The 11,230-nt window shown below is 41.1% G+C and overlaps 1 protein-coding gene across 1 annotated transcript in view; it reads left to right on the top strand.

The window, feature by feature from the left end:
• Window positions 1-7,915: 7,915 nt before the first annotated feature.
• SHLD1 (shieldin complex subunit 1) overlaps window positions 7,916-11,230 on the top strand; it is a 161,161-nt gene continuing 157,846 nt past the window's right edge. Inside the window, exon 1 of the mRNA XM_055431992.2 lies at window positions 7,916-7,937. The gene's annotated coding sequence lies outside the window, so the exon portion shown is untranslated. The remainder of the gene's footprint in view (window positions 7,938-11,230) is intronic.

The following is an 11,230-nucleotide window of genomic DNA, read 5'->3' as shown; positions in this document are numbered from 1 at the left end:
ATGCTTCTTGTTGCGTGTACTAACCGTATGTTAAGGAACCTACTAAAAACAATACAAAAGTAAATCTTGAAAAATTTATTCTTTTCATCTCTCATATTAAGGAAGAGAATATAAATAATCCAAGTAAGATACACCATGTGAGAAAATGTTGTGCTTTTCAACATGTTATAACATTATCAGAAATCCTGATTTCTATGGGAAATGAGTTCAGTCGTAGCTCCTCAAATCTCTCCCATCAGATCTGGTCTCTTCCTCAGAGAGAGAAGAGAGGATTCCTGTTCCAGTGACTCCACAAAAACTCTAAAAAAATATGTTTCGTTATAAGTTATCTTTAGGTTTCAGTGTCTCAGATTCTTCTCACCTCTTATAACCATGGATAACTGTCTATATATACACTATCACTTTTGAAAAATTCTCATGCTGTATATATTCCTGGTCCTCTTGGATAAGAAGCCGTTGAGTATTACTTGATGGTTAAATGTGATATTGGTTTCTATCCTGTTCATCAGCTTTGCTGTTTAGATATTTCTGTCTGATAATCACTGAAGAAGATTTAGGGAAACTAGAAAACCTCTGCACAATGAAAGAAACCATCAACAAAATGAAAAGGCAGTCTTTTCATTTTGAAAATTATATATCTGATAAAAGGTTAATATCCAAAATATATAAAGAACTGATACAACTCAATAACAAAAAAGCAAACAACCCAACTAAAACATGGGCAGAAGACCCAAATAGAGATTTGTCTAAAGTCATACATGGAAACATGCTCAACATCACTAATCATCATGCAAATAAAAGCCACAGTGAAATATTATTCACACTTGTTAGAGTGGCTATTATCAAAAAGATAAGAGATAACAGGGGTTCTTGAGGATGTGAAGAACAGAGAACACTTTTGCACTGTTGGTGGGAATGTAAATTGATTCAGCCACTACGAAAAACAGTGTAGAGGTTCCTCAAAATATAAAAACTAGAGGACTTCCCTGGCAGTCCAGTGGTTAAGAACCCATGCTGTCAATGCAACGGACATGGGTTTGATCCCTGGGGGCAACTAAGCCTGAGCACCATGACAACTAGAAAGCCACATGCCACAACAAAGATTTTGTGTGCTGGGCTAAGACCTGCTGCTGCCATACCGCCCCTGCCATAAGTAAATAAATACATATTAAAGCTAAAATTAAAAAATGGAATTACATCATATGATCCAGTAATTACACTTTTGGATACTTATTCAAAGGGAATGAAAACACTGACTCAAAAGTATATTGGCACCCCATGTTCAATGCAGCATTATTTACAATAGCTGAGACATGTAAACAATTCAAGAGTCCATCGATGGAGGAATGGTTATAGAAATGCACACACACACAGTGAAATATGAATCAGCCATGAAAAGAAGAAAATCCTGACTTTTCTGGCAACATATATGGAGCTTCAGGGCATTATGCTAAGTGAAATGAGTTAGAGAAAGACAAATACTGTATGATCTTACTTACAGGTAGAATCGTTAAAAACAAAAACAAAAATACTGATACAGGGAATAAATTGGTGATAGCCAGAGAGGGGGTGGGAGTACCCTCAAACTTGGCCAATGCATGTGGTCTGCATTGGGCCAGTTTGGGCTTCTCATAGCATGGTGGCTGGATTTCTCAGAATAAGCATCCCACAAAACCACAGCAGGCTTCAGGTTTTTATGACCTAGCTTTGGCAGTCATACGGTGGCACAACTTCTGCTGTACTCAACTGATTGGAAGAGCTACAAACCCCCAGGTTCAAGAGGAAGAAAAATAGAATCTACCGCTTGATAGCAGAGTTGCAAGGTCAAGAAGAGCATGTGGGACTGGCAATTTGGTTCTGACTATTTTTGGAAAATACAAATTGCTATAATGTTCTATAGGAAGCCAGGGGAAACATAGAAATCCAGATCTTTAACACTATATTTAAAGGGGGAAAAAACTCAAAAATATATATGATTTCAATATTATATACATGTTTTTGCTTTATATGAACTATCCTAGTTTAAACCCATATCCATGATATAGGTGTGTGTGTGTGATCCTGGTATATTAAAAATAGTGCTTCATAATTCAATAATCAGCATCAATTCCTGTCTTTTGCCTTCCTTTGGGCAAGTTCCTCTCCAATTTGCCTCTGTTTCCTCATCTGCAAAATGAGAGAACCATCACTTATCTCTCAGAGTTGTTGAAATAAAAGAATAATTACTTTGAAGGTTTTTAGAATAGACTGCTCTTTTCAAAGATGGCTGGACAATATCTTCTATCTCATTTATTTTTCTACAACATGACCTCACCACTTCCTTATTAAGAAAGTGAAAGTGTTAGTTGCTCTGTCATGTCCGACTCTCTGCTTCCCCATGGACTGTATCCCGACAGGCTCCTCTGTCCATTGAATCATACAGGAATGGAGAGGGTTGCCATTTCCTCATCCATGGGATCTTCCCAATCCAGGGATTGAACCTGGGTCTCTTGCACCTCCTGCACTGCATGTGGGTTCTTCACTGTCTGAGCCACTAGGGAAGTCTCCCTTCATCAAGAAGACAGCCTAATTCCTCCCCCTGTGAATCTAGGTGGGATTGTGATAGCTTCAACCAACAGCAAACAACAGTGATGTGATCTGGCTTCTGAGGTTGGTTCACAAAACGTTATGCAGTTTCTGTCTTGTTCACTGGAACATTCACTCCTGGAGCCGTGGGTTAGCATGTGAGAAGTCTGAGGATGCTGAGGCTATCACGTGTAGCACATAGTGAGGCCACATGTAAGCGCTCAAGTTGGCAATTCCAATCTTTCATTATCCTGACCCAAAAGTCAGACAGGTGAGTGACTGGAACTCCAGATGATTTCAGGGGTTGTCAAGTCCAGCTGTCATCACTGGCCTTCAAGTCTTCCCAGCTGAGACTCCAGACATAGAAGAGCAGAGACAAATCACTCCCACTCCACCTGAAATCCTGACCCACAGAATCTGTGAAACAGAATAAAATGGTTGTTTTAAACTGCTGAATGTTGAGATACTTTTTTATGTAGTAATAATAATTGCTAAAGCAAGATATGACATGTAGCTATAGAAATTAGTTCTTTTCTTCTTTTCTTTCTGAGATTACTCTGAATAATTTATTAAGATGCCAGAGAAAGCATCTGATAATGTCAAGAATCTATAAGGACTGCATATTTGAAAGTAACTATAACAAATATTCGGAGAAGGCAATGGCAAGCCACTCCAGTACTCTTGCCTAGAAAATCCCATGGATGGAGGAGCCTGGTGGGCTGCAGTCCATGGGGTCGCTAAGGGTTGGACACGACTGAGCGACTTCACTTTTCACTTTCACACATTGGAGAAGGAAATGGCAACCCACTCCAGTGTTCTTGCCTGGAGAATCCCAGGGATGGGGGAGCCTGGTGGGCTTCCGTCTATGGGGTCACACAGAGTCGGACACGACTGAAGTGACTTAGCAGCAGCAGCAGCATAACAAATATTACATCATATGTATAAACTTCAGAGAGAGGAAAGGGAGCAGGCAGAGAGAATCATCCCTGGCAAAGCTGCAGCAACTTTTGTGCCAGCAGGCAGGTGCCAAGAGTTCAGACCTAGGCAAAGGGTGAGGAAAGAACGGGTTGTTCAGGGCCAACACAAGTCAGCAGGGAACAGGTCCCTGGTGCTTGCCAGGGTCAGTAGCATGATGCACTTGGATAAAGGGAAGGATCTGGTTTTATTTAGTCCTGTGACCTGAAGTGTTGAAATGCAATGGTGTACAGTAAGGAAAGAAAGGGGGATTGACCTCAAGATTCAACTCAAGATGGAGAAACACCAAAGATTATTCATTATTAGAGGAGCATGAAGCAGTTGACTCGCTTAAGGCACTTTTGGTATCCAAGGTGATCAAAACCAACAAGTGAAATAGGGTAGCAGGTCTCTATGGGTGGAAAGTCTTCCTTGAAGTAAAGCATACGGCAATCTTGCAATTCCCAGTGTATTTCCCAGAAGGAAATGGGTAGCTGAGGAAAATTTCACAAACTATTACAAAGATGTGGGCCGGTCAAGGGAAATAAAAGTGGATGTGCAGTGTAGAGAGGCTAGCAAGAGTAAGGAGGTACTCACAGCCTTAGGCCTGAAGGGTCAACAGGCAGTAGCCATTATAGTTAGAGAGCAACAGACTCCTTGAGAAGCTCTGGCTTTCAGCAGAAGGATGCAGCCAATCTACAGCAACCCCCAGGGAGGAATCCATTCTGGTATTTCCCTTCTTGGATGAATTTAAGGTGAAGCCAGAGGGAAAGGGCTCACTGAAGCAGTCCAAAAAGGCCCACCTTCTAGGGCATAGAGCAGAATGGAGAAAGGTTGAGACTGGACCTGGAGGAGCAAATGTAAGATATGTGTCCTTGTTGTTCAGTAGCTCAGTCATGTCCGACTCTTTGTGACCCCGTGGACTGCAGCACGCCAGGCTTCCCTGTCCTTCCCCATCTCCCAGAGTGCTCAAATTCATGTCCATTGAGTTGGTGATGCCATCCAAGCATCTCATCCTCTGCTGCACCCTTCTCCTCCTGCCCTCAATCTTTCCTAGCAACAGGGTCTTTCCCAATGAGTCAACTGCGTGCATCAGGTAACCAAAGTATTGAAGCTTCAGCCTCAGCATCAGTTCTTCCAATGAAAATTCAGGGTTGATTTTCTTTAGGATTGACCAGTTTGATCTCCTTGCAGTCCAAGGGACTCTCAAGAGTCTTCTCCAGCATCAGAATTTTAAGGCTTCAGTTCTTTAGCACTCAGCCTTCTTTATGGTCCTATTCTCACATCCATACATTACTACTAGAAAAACCATAGCTTTGACTATATGGACTTTTGTTGGCAAAGTGATGTCTCTGCTTTTCAATACACTGTTTAAGTTAGTCATAGTTTTTTTTTTTCCAGGAGCAAGTGTCTTTAATTTCATGGCTTCAGTCAACAAGAGCAATAACTTTGGAGCCCAAGAAGATAAAAATCTGTTGCTGTTTCCACTTTTTCCCCATCTATTTGCCATGAAGTAATGTGACAAGATGCCATGGTCTTAGTTTTTTGAATGCTGAATTTTTGTTGTTTTTTAAAAATACTTTCTAATCCAGAGATGGCTAATTCTTTTTTTTTAAAATCATACCGCACTTTATTATTTTTATTTACAGTTGTATTTATTTGTTTTTGGCTATGCTGGGTCTTCACTGCTGTGTGGGCTTTTCTCTAGTTGCAGTGCATGGGCTTTTCATGGCAGTGGCTTCTTTTCTTGAGGAGCACAGGCTCTAGAGCACGTGGGCTCAGTCATTGTGGGAAATGCACTGAGTTGCCCCACAGCACATGGGATCTTCCCAGATCAGGGATCGAACCTGTGTCTCCTGCATTGGCAGGAAGATTCTTTACCACTGAGCCACCAGGGAAGCCCCCGAATGTTGAGTTTTAAGCCAGCTTTTTCACTCTCCTCTTTCACCCTCATCAAGAGGTTCTTGTTCTTTAGTTCCTCTTCACATCCTGCCACTAGAGTGACATCATCTGCATATCTGAGATTGTTGATATTTCTCTTGGTAATCTTAATTCCAGCTTTGGATTCATCCAGCCTGGAATTTCCATGTTGTACTCTACATATAAGTTAAACAAACAGGGTGACAATACATTGTACATACAGCCTTGTAGTCCTTTCCCAATTTTGAACCAATCTGTTGTTCCATGTAAGGTTCTGACTGTTTCTTCTTGACCTGCATACAGGTTTCTCAGGAGGCAGGTAAGGTGGTCTGGTATGCCTATCTCTTCAAGGATTTTCCAGTTTGCTGTGATCCTCACAGTCAAAGGCTTTAGTGTAGTCAATGAAGCAGATGTTTTTTGAATTCCCTTGCTTTCTCTATGATCTAACAAAAGTTGGCAATTTGATCTCTAGTTCCTCTGCCTTTTCCTCTGTGTATAAACACAGTTTATACATCTGGAATTTCTTAGTACACATATTGCTAAAGCCTACATTGAAGGATTTTGAGCATAAGCTTACTAGCATGCAAATTGAACAAAACTGTATGGTATTTTGTACATTCTTTGGCACTGCCCTTCCTTGGGATTGGAATGAAAACTGACCTTTTGCAGTCCTGTGACCACTGCTGAGTTTTCCAAATCTGCTGGCATTTTGAGTGCAGCACTTCAACAGCATCATCTTTTAGGATTTTAAATAGTCAGCTGGAATTGCATCACCTCCATTAGCTTCATTTGTAGTAATGCTTCCTAAGGTCCACTTGACTTCAGACTCCAAGATGTCAGGCTCTAGGTGAATGACCACATCCAATTTAAAGTAACACTCTGAGGCTGGGGCAGAATGAGGACAGTGAGGACCCCTGAAGAAGGTGGCCGGCCAGTAAAGGCTTCTAGTACCAGCTCTTCTCTCATTGTGGCACCAATGTCATCAGCTAGAAACTAGGGGTAATCAACTCGGATAATGCATACAAGACTGGGAATCTATGGATTGGGTAGACTTCAAATAGACTAGGCTATGACAACAGTCAGTTTCATATCCTATTCATTCACTGTTATTCGTTCATCCAGGGTTTCTTAAACTCAGCAGTACTGATATTTTGAGCCAGATGATTGTTTGTTGTGGGGAGCTGTCCTGTGCATTGTAGGATGTTTATCAGCACCCCTGGCCTCTAACCGCAAGATGCCAATAGTCACACCCCATCCAGTTGTGAAAACCAAAAATGTCTCCAAACCTTCCCATTGTCCCCCTTGGGGAAAAATCACTTTTGATTAAGAATTAATGCATTCATTCACTCAAGAAACATTTAAGGAACATTTATCAGGTGACAGGGAGACACTGTGTGGCAGTGGGACATGGCACTTGCTTTCTCAAACTTCCTAGACTAGTGAAGTAGTCCAACCTTAGATATACAAGTACACGAACAATGCACTTTGAGGGGAAAGTTATAGCTAACAGAAGATCTGTTAAAGACCTTTTCAAACCAGTCTAGAATAAAATCCATAGATCATGGAAATATGAGGCTGAGGGGGAATTTTTATTGGTCATTAACGTTCTTTAAATTTAGGTTTTCTTTACCTTGAATCTCCAAATACCATACAACTTGAAGCTGTAATTTAAATAGCATCTGTTAAAATCAGAAAGTTATCAGTTCAGTTCAGTTCAGTCGCTCAGTCATGTCCGACTCTTTGCGACCCCATGAATCACAGCACGCCAGGCCTCCCTGTCCATCACCAACTCCCGGAGTTCACTCAGACTCATGTCCATCAAGCTGGTGATGTCATCCAGCCATCTCATTCTCTGTCGTCCCCTTCTCCTCCCACCCCCAATCCTTCCCAGCATCAGAAGTCTTTTCCAGTGAGTCAACTCGTCGCATGAGGTGGCCAAAGTATTGGAGTTTCAGTTTTAGCATCAGTCCTTCCAATGAACACCCAGGGTTGATCTCCTCTAGAATGGACTGGTTGGATCTCCTTGCAGTCCAAGGGACTCTCAATAATAATGGGTTAAATGGCTTCAATTCCTTTGCTACTTATCATCAAAATGTAGAGTCTAATTCCCTCTTCTAAGGAAAAGCAGGTTCCCAAATAGCCATGTGAATAGGTAAAGATGGGTATCAGTTAACTTTTGCTATTTTATAAATCATTCCCAAACAGCATCCATTTTATTTGCTCACAGTTCTGTTAGTCAAATGAACATTTTGTCTTTCTGGGCCTGCTAAGTTGAGCTTGGATACTCTAGGGTGGCCTCACTCAATTGTCTGCTGGTTGGTAGGCTGATTGGTTTGTGGGTGGAAGGAGGAGCAGGGGAAGGCAGTTCACTCACATGTCTGGTACTTGTTTTGATATCAGCTGGGGTGACTGGATGACTTTGCCATATGTTATTCATCACACAGCAAGGTAGCCTGGGCTTGTTTACTGGATGGCAGAAGAGGCTTCCAGCACCAGAGGTAAGCTCCACTGCGATGTAGTTTTCAAGCCTCTGTTTGCATCCTATATGCCAGGTAACATTGGACAAAGAAAGTTAAATAGCTAGGTTCAGAATCAAGTCACAAAAAAACTGTCTCTTGATGGGAAAAGTTACAGTACATCAAGACTGTTTTTTCCTCAATAAATCATTGTGTGTGTATGAGAGAGAAAGTGTGAGTGTGTGTGTTTTGTGGGTGTGGGGGTTGGGGGAGTGGGATGATGGTGGAGATTTTCAAGGGGAATGCCACAGACAAGGCAGCTAGTGTTATTAATATAAACAAACTGAATTCTCTATAATTATTTTGAAACTTCCAGTTGGCCTTAGCAATAAATGTACTGCCACAAAGATGGGGGTATAAAAGTTATAGAGATACGATGGAATGAGAGCATATGTGTAAATGACTGGTTGAGTCCTTGCAGTTTGCCTCAGATGATCATGAGAAATTGTTCAGCCATTTCCTGGCCTCTGCACATTTCCATTATGAACATTGTCCCAGGTTTTGTTTCAGAAGCCCTGGCAGCTTCTGAAAACTGACTGTTTCACTGCAAATCAGATCCTGCTATCTGCTAGTCATAAATGTATCCTTTCCAAAAGTGGACTCTCCAAAACTGTATGTTTTAGAATGTTCTTTGTGTAAAAATAACTGCAAAAGGTTAGAAGTGTTGTTCCTATCAATTACTGGATGGATGAATCTAGAAGAAAGACCAAATGCATCAGCAATTTGGCCTCTTAGAATTTTTGTTTAGGGGTATGCTTTTGTTTTTAAATAAAGAAGGACATGAACTCTTAATAGCATCATTGTGTAATGACTAAGAACTTGGACTCTGGAGCCAGAGTTTAGGGTTCCAATCCTGACTTTTCCGTTCACTGCAATCTCGGACAAGTTACTTAACCTATCTGTGCTTCAGCTTCCTTATCTTTAAATGAGATGCAATAATATACTTTATCCTTTATAATTGTCACATGGACTCAATCAGTTAATATTCCTGCAATTCTGACCACTGCTTGGGATAGAAGCAACGAGATACAATCTGAAGCTTTCTTAGAAACGCTGGTGTGTCATAAGGACAGCTTTTGGTGTTCCTAGGCATCATCAAAAAGACCATCCATCACCTTTGTCTTGCTAAAATAGCATCAGCACTAGCAGCTCAGGGAGAGAAGTGTGGTGAACCAGTACTCAGCATGTTTGCAGATGGCTCTCTGCGGTGTGAGGCTGCAGGGAAGAGGTGGCAGTGTCAGTACTGTGGTTTAGGGAACGTCAGAGGATTTCCATCATCAGCTGTCTCAGGCTCTTCTGTTCATAAGCTGAATTTTTGAGTGAAGTCAAGCATTAAAAACTGTTATGAAATCGCAATCTGTATCCATCAACCCACACACATAAGCCAGCCTTTGCTTTCTTGAGCTATCCATCAAAAAAGCAGTCACATTCAAAAGAATAAGTAGTTGATATTAAAAAGAATATCATTAAAAAGCATCTAATATAATTATTCAAGAGACCTTATTAAGTAACCCAATTCTCTACTTCACATTCTTTAAAAGAATTTCAAAGAACACAGGTAAGTTTAAATGATTCTAAGAAATAAGGAAATTCCTTAGCATTATTAGCATTGAAACACTTAATTAAATTACATTCTTTGTTTAAGGTTGATCAAATCATCCATCTGCCTCACCCCAAATGTCCATCTCAGCCACCATCTGCCCTCATCATCCCTCCCAGGGATAGAGTCAACACAGATATTTATTGAATGAAAGAATGAACGGCTTCCTCCATATAACTAACCTCACAAACCATTTTCTACTCTAGGGAATCTTCCCCCCGCAAGGGACTGAATCCAAGTCTCCTGCATGGGCTGGTGGATTCTTTACCAATGTGCCACCAGGGAAGCCCACAAAACACTTTATCAGAAAACAATTACTTGCTGAACTCAGAGTCTACAGATATTTTTCAAGGGTGGACAGTGGAAGGGAGATTTAACCTAGCAAAATGGATCAAAAAATTATTTCAGAAAGGGGCTCTGTTTCAACAGATCTGTAATCACCAGCATTCTAAGGATGGGGAAAGCTATTTTTTTCTACTGAATAGTTATTATCATTTGCAACCTCACTCTCAGCATTTATCGTCTTGTTCCTTCCCTCTCCCCTTCAACACCCCCCTCAAAAGGAGTTTCTTTCATGCTTTGTTGCCTTATTAACCACATTTTACAAAAATAATTTTTAATAAAAAAACTAAGTGTATTCTTTTAAATAAGATTTGTTTCTGGGTTCTATGAGATTTCATGAAATCTCTACAGCATTGAGCTCCAGCCACATCAATTTCTTGGAAAAGATGAATTGCATTGGAGGAAGAAGGAAAGCCCAGCCTGGATTAGATTAATGAAGTTGAGACATTTGTTATTTTTAAGAAATAAACTGTTGGGAAAATGGTAAAATTTGGGCATCTTGTTAAGGTTATTGTGTTTGTGTTTGCTGGCAAGAATGTATCTTTCTACATTTGTGTCTAATCTGAGTGTTCCAGTAACTATTACTGCAACACAGACTGCTCTAAGCTTAATAGAAACGGTAACCCACTCCAGTATTCTTGCCTGGAGAATCCCATGGACGGAGAAGCCTGGTAGGCTACAGTCCACGGGGTCGCATAGAGTCGGACACGACTGAGCAATGGAACAGAACAGAACGGAACGGAACCACCATTTTATTATAATTGTGGATCCCAGGGATCAGGAATTCAGAAAGAGCACAGAAGGATATCTTGTCTCTGCTCCGTAGTGCTTAGGACCTCATCTGGGAAGATTCAAACATCAGGGAGTGACTTAATTTGAGGATAACATTATCTGAAAGTTTGCTTACTCACATATCTGGCAGTGCTTGTTGGCTGAGACCTCAGCTGGTCTGGGCTGGGGCTGGGACACCAACATGTGGTCTGTCCATGGCTCTGGGCTTCCTCATAGCAAGGAGGCTGGATTCTAAGCATGCATATCCCAAGAGAATCTGGGCAGAGCTGGGCTATCTTTTATGGTCAAGCCTTAAATGCCACACATAGCATCAATTCTACCACAGTCACGTGCTCACTCAGATTGAAGGGCAGGGAAGACAGGCTGCACTTCTTAAGGGGAGGAGTATCAGTTACCTTGTAAGAATCAGGGAGAAGGGAGCCATTAATTGTGACCATCTTTGGAAAATACAAGGTGCCATATTGGGCATAAAATACATTCTAAGTTTTCTCGTATGGTCGTATAGAGACTAAAAATATCTCTGGCCTTTGAATCTATTTGC

Source organism: Moschus berezovskii, chromosome 15, assembly GCF_049115385.1.
Source record: "Moschus berezovskii isolate FMDL1 chromosome 15, NW_MosBer_1.0, whole genome shotgun sequence".
Taxonomy (NCBI): domain Eukaryota; kingdom Metazoa; phylum Chordata; class Mammalia; order Artiodactyla; family Moschidae; genus Moschus; species Moschus berezovskii.
The sequence above is the reverse complement of the archived record's forward strand: the minus strand, read 5'-3'. Positions and strand labels throughout refer to the sequence as shown.